The following is a 6,788-nucleotide window of genomic DNA, read 5'->3' as shown; positions in this document are numbered from 1 at the left end:
ACGAACACAGACGCCATCCGTACGCCTTCGACGACCGCCCGTTTTTCTCCATCCGCACCTCACCGACGGGAAGCCACAGCGACAGCCGTCCCCGACCGTTCTTCTTCTGGGTTCCGCGTGCACGGCCAGCCATCGGCCGTCTCTGCCTCGGTGGTGCGGCGTCGGCTGTCGCCATACCAGCATCGACGTAAGGGCAAGCCATTCGGCCATCGCCGCCGTGTGTTCCGCCGCCGGGTAGTGTGGAAATTAAACCGGCTCCAAACCGGCTGTGTGGAGCTGAGCCAGCCGAGCCGCCATCCTTGTCCGAGCCGAACCCCAAGCCGAACCGAGCCCCAAGCCGAGTCAAGCCGCGAGCCGAGCTGCGAGCCGAGACAAGCCGAAGACCAAGCCGAGTCAAGCCGCGAGCCGAGCCGCGAGCCGAGCCACGAGCCGAGACAAGCCGAAGACCGAGCCGAGCCAAGCCAAGCCGAGCCGAGTTGAGCCGAGCCGAGCCGCGGCCAAGCCGAGCCGAGCCGAGTTGAGCCGAGCTGAGCCGAGACCAAGCCAAGCCGAGCCGAGTTGAGCCGAGCTGTGAGCTGAGGCCAAGCCGAGCCGAGCCGAGAGTGAGCCGAGCCGTGAGCCGAGGCCAAGCCGAGCCGAGCCGAGCCACCTAAGCCTTCCTTCCTCCACTTCGGGTCACGGTGAGTCTTCGGTAAGGATTGTTTCTGATGAATTCCCTAATGTTACCATATCCGATTCGAGTTGAATATTGGAATAAGCTTTGGTCCTATCTTTCATCCCTTAAAGGTAGTAAGGAGTTGACGCTTAAGTTCTCGGGTCCCGCGGCAGGCTTGTTTGGAGATAGCTTTCCTTTCCTTGGGTTGATCCGTTGAGCGTGGATTCGATCGAGGGGCATAACCGAGTATCAGGTAAGGGTTTTCCTACTACTGGACCTCGGATCGAGGCTGAAAACGTAGTAATCCACAGGGGATTACACGTTAGTGACTGTACTGAATAACTGTATGTGTGTTGACTGTTAAGCACGGTTATTATATTTTGTCTGATGTAAAAGTACTGTGACTGCTAATTGTAGATTGGGATTTTATGTTGATGGACCTTGAAGTTACGGTTCAGTATGTAGTAATCATTGGTCGGGATGTTGATCATGGAATTTGGACGGGGAAAGACAGTGAGTCCGGTTTTGGTTGGTTAGTTGATTTGGGTTTAGGGTTTTCCCTAATGGTGTGCGAATTGGTGATGCGTATAGCAACTGAGGGTGTAGTTGTTTAAACCTATACTATCTGACTGACAAAGCCTATGGCGGAATTGTAATATGAATGCCGTTGGGGTGTGACTGTTGTAGACGGTTTAGTATGGACTGAGGGGTAACGGTTAGCTTCATCTATGGGGTAGTATGCCTTACGGATATGTGCATCCTTCGGGAGCACTAGACTGATATGTGCATCCTTCGGGAGCACTAGACTGATGTGTGCATCCTTCGGGAGCACCAGACTGATATGTGCATCCTTCGGGAGCACAAGACTGATATGTACATCCTTCGGGAGCACTAGACTGATGTGTGCATCCTTCGGGAGCACCAGACTGATATGTGCATTCTTCGGGAGCACAAGACTGATATGTACATCCTTCGGGAGCACTAGACTGATGTGTGCATCCTTCGGGAGCACTAGACTGATATGTGCATCCTTCGGGAGCACTAGACTGATATGTGCGTTCTACGGAACCACTAGACTGTTATGTAGGGTACCCCCGAATAGGAAGTTAACTGTTGTCCCCTAACGGGCCCAGTAGTGGGTCCCTTACTGGGTATGTTTATACTCACCCTTTTCTCTTCCTTAACTTTTCAGGTAAGGGCACAGCGAGGGGCAGACCGACGAGAGGCAGGAAGGACGCGTGAAGGCCATATGGACGCGTCTGGTTTTCTTATCGCTTCCGCTATGTATTTTGTCAGAATATTTGACTTGTGATTTTGAACTGATGACTTGAGTTTTTATTTGAGACTTTTTATGATTGATTTAAAATAGGGCCCGAAACTGTCTTTTTGTAATGTTTCTAATGCTTTTAATGAATCGTAACTGGTCCGTTTTAAATTTTATGTTGAATGGTCGAGTTTTGGTATTTGGTAGTGACCTCAGCTTAGTCCGGAAAGTTGGGTCGTTACATTTTATGCTAAACAATTTAGTATTAAAGACAAATTTACTCCAATTGGTGTTAACTTATATAAGTTGTTTATTAAGTATGGTAGAACAAAACTGAATACTTTTTCTAGAATGATGGACCTTTCATTGATTTCAAAAAATATTCTATACATATATTCTAAAATACAAGAGATAGATATTAATTAAATTTCTCAACTTTTTGAGAAGCATACAAAACAAAAGTATGAAATATCCATCTAAACAACTTTAGATCTCCCATTTACTTCAACGATATTGATGTGCATCATCATGTCCAAGACATGTTATTTAACAGAAGTCTCTTTCTTCATTTGCTTGGTGTAAATGTGCTTAATAGCTTTATGTTTGAGGGGCCATGGAGGTTGACCAAACATTTTTGTCAATAAATCCATAAACTCTTTAGCGTGGCTAAGGCTTCATGTTTTTTCCTAAAACATTAAATATGTTGGCAAGAATATAGACACGGGCATTTTTATTGGCATTAACCCATCGATCATATGCTTCATAAATATTTCGATTAGCATTTGAGGTCGGGGCTTGAGGACGTTCCTAAATTAAGAAAAACCTTAAATCATCTACGACAAGTATTGTATTTAAGTTTGATTTCCAAATTGTATAATTATCGCAGTTAAGTTTTTCAGAAGCTAAGAGTTGTACTATTGAGCTATTCATGCTGGAAAATAAAACATATTCTATTTAGTGAAAAACTATAATTCTTTAAGAACTAACATAGTTAGTTTAGCAAATATTAATAATGTATCCATCATGATTATGTTTTGCAACGATATTTCAAAGGTTTAGAATAACCTCCACCAAAGGATAGTCGATTACTCTCATCCTTTGAACCAAGACAATCTTGACCAAATGCTAACTCATGAATATCTCATATTCCCTTAGCACTTAGTTACTGCTATTTCCATCAAGAATATACTAACAACTTAGTAATTCTTGTAAGTGTAACCTTCCATGTTTAGATCTTAGATATAAGAATCATTATGCTCCCGAAAGTGGAAAGATAATATGAAAATTGATCTAAGAGACCCTATCCATATATGGAGTTCGCATTGTTTCAAATCCTATTATACAAACCTCCGAAGGTAACATCACTCAAGGGCAGACAAGCAGACACATTATAGGAATCTCACGGTGGGACCCAATGGAAGAGACTGTGGGATGTGTTGTCACATATTCATTACCACTTACTATGAACTACTTCTCTTATTCACCTTGATATTGATCTATGCAAACACTCTCCGAAGGGAGTCCACTCCAATGCACGACCCAAAGCCCTGCATAGACCTTACGGTGTAAACTCTTAGGGACACTGGAGCTAAAAGTATGCTACTTTTTTGTAGCTGAAGTGTTCTAAGATGATTTTAAAGGGTACTCAGGAAAAGTATGATCATATTTAGGCTAACTTATACATATTCTAAGTCTAGGTGAAACATCTGAGTATAACCCTTATACTGGATTTTAACCTATGATGTCTAAGTGATAAACCAATTTTATTATCTCACATCTCTCACGCATGCACATAAAACTAGGTTAACTAGGCTCAATAACTGATTATGATCTCCAGGTAGAAGGTGTTTCGTAAACCGTCAACTTAAAAACCTCAAACCTTAGTCATATTATTTGACTTGTTACCAAGATCGAATCATGTGATCCTCTTATAACCAGTTTTACAAGATATCGACCTAATTCTTATAACCAGTTTTACAAGATATCGACCTAAACCTAGGTGAGATTGCAACTTATCTTTGTTATAGATATTAAATGTCTAATTCATTTTATAACACTTATAAAACTTTAGACAATAATTCTTGGATTCTCTTTGGGGTAGGCCCTGAAAGGAGAAGGAAGGTTGGAATGCCAACAGGCCTCTACTATTGAATTCACCTGACTCGATAGTATCCCATTTTTGGAACGTCCAGTGCCAAAGTCACTAAATGGGTAAGTCGTCAATCCCTAAAACGGACTATGTAATGTACTTTATCTACTGGGTTACGGGTGGGCATTTTACCAAAGGTTTCTATTGTATCAATCTACCCTTGTTTAATTCCTGTTGAAGCATTTACTCGGGGGGTGGGTGCAGGGCAGACGATTTCAAAGCGGTGCAGAATAGGACACACCAACGGACGAAGGAGAGGTTCGATTACGCTATCAAGAGAAGACGGTTCTCTGACGATCCGAAGAGGGATGAAATAGCTCCACCAGTGGCTCTCTCAAATTCTTTGACTCGTCCTCCGTCTCATTGATAAGGACATAAAAGCTGTCGCTTTCCATATGAACCTCTTTCTGGGCATAACATTCAACTAACAATATATAGCCATTATATAAACAAATTAATTAATATGGATTTTTTTGATTTATTTAACTTTTAATTAAATCATATTTAATTAAAATAAATAAATGATTAATTAATTAATTAATTAATTTCATTAAATCATATTTAATCAAAATTAACTTAATTAATTAAAAAATTAATTAATCTAACTAATTAATTTCCATATTAATTAATTGACATGCATACTATACATTATAACCATTATAACATATTGTCAATGCATGAACATGTTAACCTATAGTGGAATTTTAAATCAATATGACATACTATATGCACAAACAATTTATACATTAATTAAAACATACATCAAATGCATAACTAATTAAACATCCTAAAATGACTGGTTTTGTCTTCTAAATTAAGTTAAAAGCTAAATTATTACAATAATAATTTGGTGGAGTACATAAACTGTTCCCGAACAACTTGAATAGATTGGAAAACCATCAAAATCGCTTGAACTAGCCCAAAAACATTTGAATCGACTCAAGAAAGATTGAACGACTAAAGAAGCAACCATTGGGCTTGAACTGACCCAAAAACTACCAGACCCACGCACAAGTTGAACGAACCTGGTCGGACCATCGGGTCGGATGCGGGGGTTGTTAGGCAGAACCAAGCACGAGGATATGGCTTCGTGTGGGCTGCATATTGGACAACAAGGCCATATTCGAGACTTGGGCTGAACGGGTGTTAGTTGGGTCAGACGCATGGACAAAGGTCCTCATGGATACGCGTGAAGAAAATTGGGTAGCAGGGGGTTTCCGGGTCGAGTAGGGCCTCTACTACAAAAAGAAGGGTTCTGGCGACACAAAGATGCATTCGAAGATGTCAAATTCATGTCGAGAGAGACTACGCCGACACAGAAATGGCCGTTGACAAGAGCGTCATGAGGGATGCGTTGTCGAAGGCATTCCTAATGCGCAAACAGAACGATACCAGTAAAGGGTTACTACCGACGTACTGTTCGTCGATGTGGTTAACACGTCGGCAGTGGGGAACTACCGACATTTGGTAACAACGTCGAAAATACCTTACTATCAACTTCTTCTAGTACGTTGGCATACATGAACCACTAGCACGACATCGATAGTGTTATATAATTTAAATTCAATGAAATTCAAAAAACAATTAACGTAAAATTAATTCAAATATTAAAAAAGTACATGTTTGTAGATTCAGAAATTACATGAATAATAAAAAAAAAACAAAAAAAAAAACAAAAAACATAGTTTTAAGCGCCAACGCCAATTTTCTAAAATTTGCACATTGCCTCCGCATGACTGTAGCTAGTATGATTATAGGGACATGGACAAAATGTGCAAAGAAGGAAGTTGAACATTATTATGAGCTTAGTCAAAGGAAATATGAGGTTGCTTCAAACAGAAACAACCCTTGTTTTAGTGGTTTCAGAAAATCGATTGGGAAGAGAGGAGCAGTAAATGACAAGATCGAGAACCGAACAAGTAAGCCATAGAAAGTTTCCCACTTGCATATTAAGTAAACGTAGTTGATAGCCTTTTTAACAATCAATCGTATTTACATAATATGCAAGTGAGAACCTTGTCAAAAGCAGTCAGAACGTCATATATCTCGTGACGTTACCTATACCACGTTGACAGAGGTTCGACCTCTCATGATGCCATGCAATCTTGATATGGTTGTCAGAATGTTTTAAATGTTAACCTTTGCCGACGTGGACAAAGCAACATCGACAAAAGGTATACCTCTCAGGATGCCTTGCATGCAACGTTTGCAGTTATTAGGGCAAGGACGGCGTGTACATGCACAACATCGTGAAAAGTGTATATTATTATTTAAATTAAATGTTTTTGTGACGTCTCCTTGCTCGGCGTTGTGGAAGTCTCATCCTCTGCTGATGTTTTCTGTTCGACGTTACCAGAGCGACACTGTTGACACCTTCTTTAGGGCATCACAAAAAGGTCTTCTTACGATGAACCATTTTCTTAATGCCTGTTTCTGCGTCGACAAAGCTTCGATTTTTTCTAGTGCTCCAAACGGGTCTGATGCCTTATCTTCTTGGGTTTGTGCTCCAATTTCTTCAATTTTTCAGCTTTTCTCTTTTCGCGTGACACTACAATTTTTCTGCCTAAAGTCCACTCTAATTAATGACTCCAATAAAATTACAAACCCTTTTCAATAAAAATTAAGCCACAAATCGACCTCATTACAATAATTATTACAAATTTAAATCTAATTTATGGAAAAAACCATAATATATCCATTTTAGTTAAAACCAAAACAAT

General features: G+C 40.5%; 1 long non-coding RNA gene across 1 annotated transcript; it reads left to right on the top strand.

Annotated features, from left to right (window-relative positions):
* Nucleotides 1-602: 602 nt before the first annotated feature.
* Nucleotides 603-1,983, top strand: LOC127148401 (uncharacterized). Its single transcript, XR_007819365.1, has 3 exons — nucleotides 603-680; nucleotides 787-908; nucleotides 1,848-1,983. It is a non-coding gene; the product is annotated as an uncharacterized LOC127148401 (long non-coding RNA).
* Nucleotides 1,984-6,788: the final 4,805 nt, after the last annotated feature.

This window comes from Cucumis melo, chromosome 3, assembly GCF_025177605.1.
Source record: "Cucumis melo cultivar AY chromosome 3, USDA_Cmelo_AY_1.0, whole genome shotgun sequence".
Classification (NCBI taxonomy): Eukaryota; Viridiplantae; Streptophyta; class Magnoliopsida; order Cucurbitales; family Cucurbitaceae; genus Cucumis; species Cucumis melo.
The sequence above is the reverse complement of the archived record's forward strand: the minus strand, read 5'-3'. Positions and strand labels throughout refer to the sequence as shown.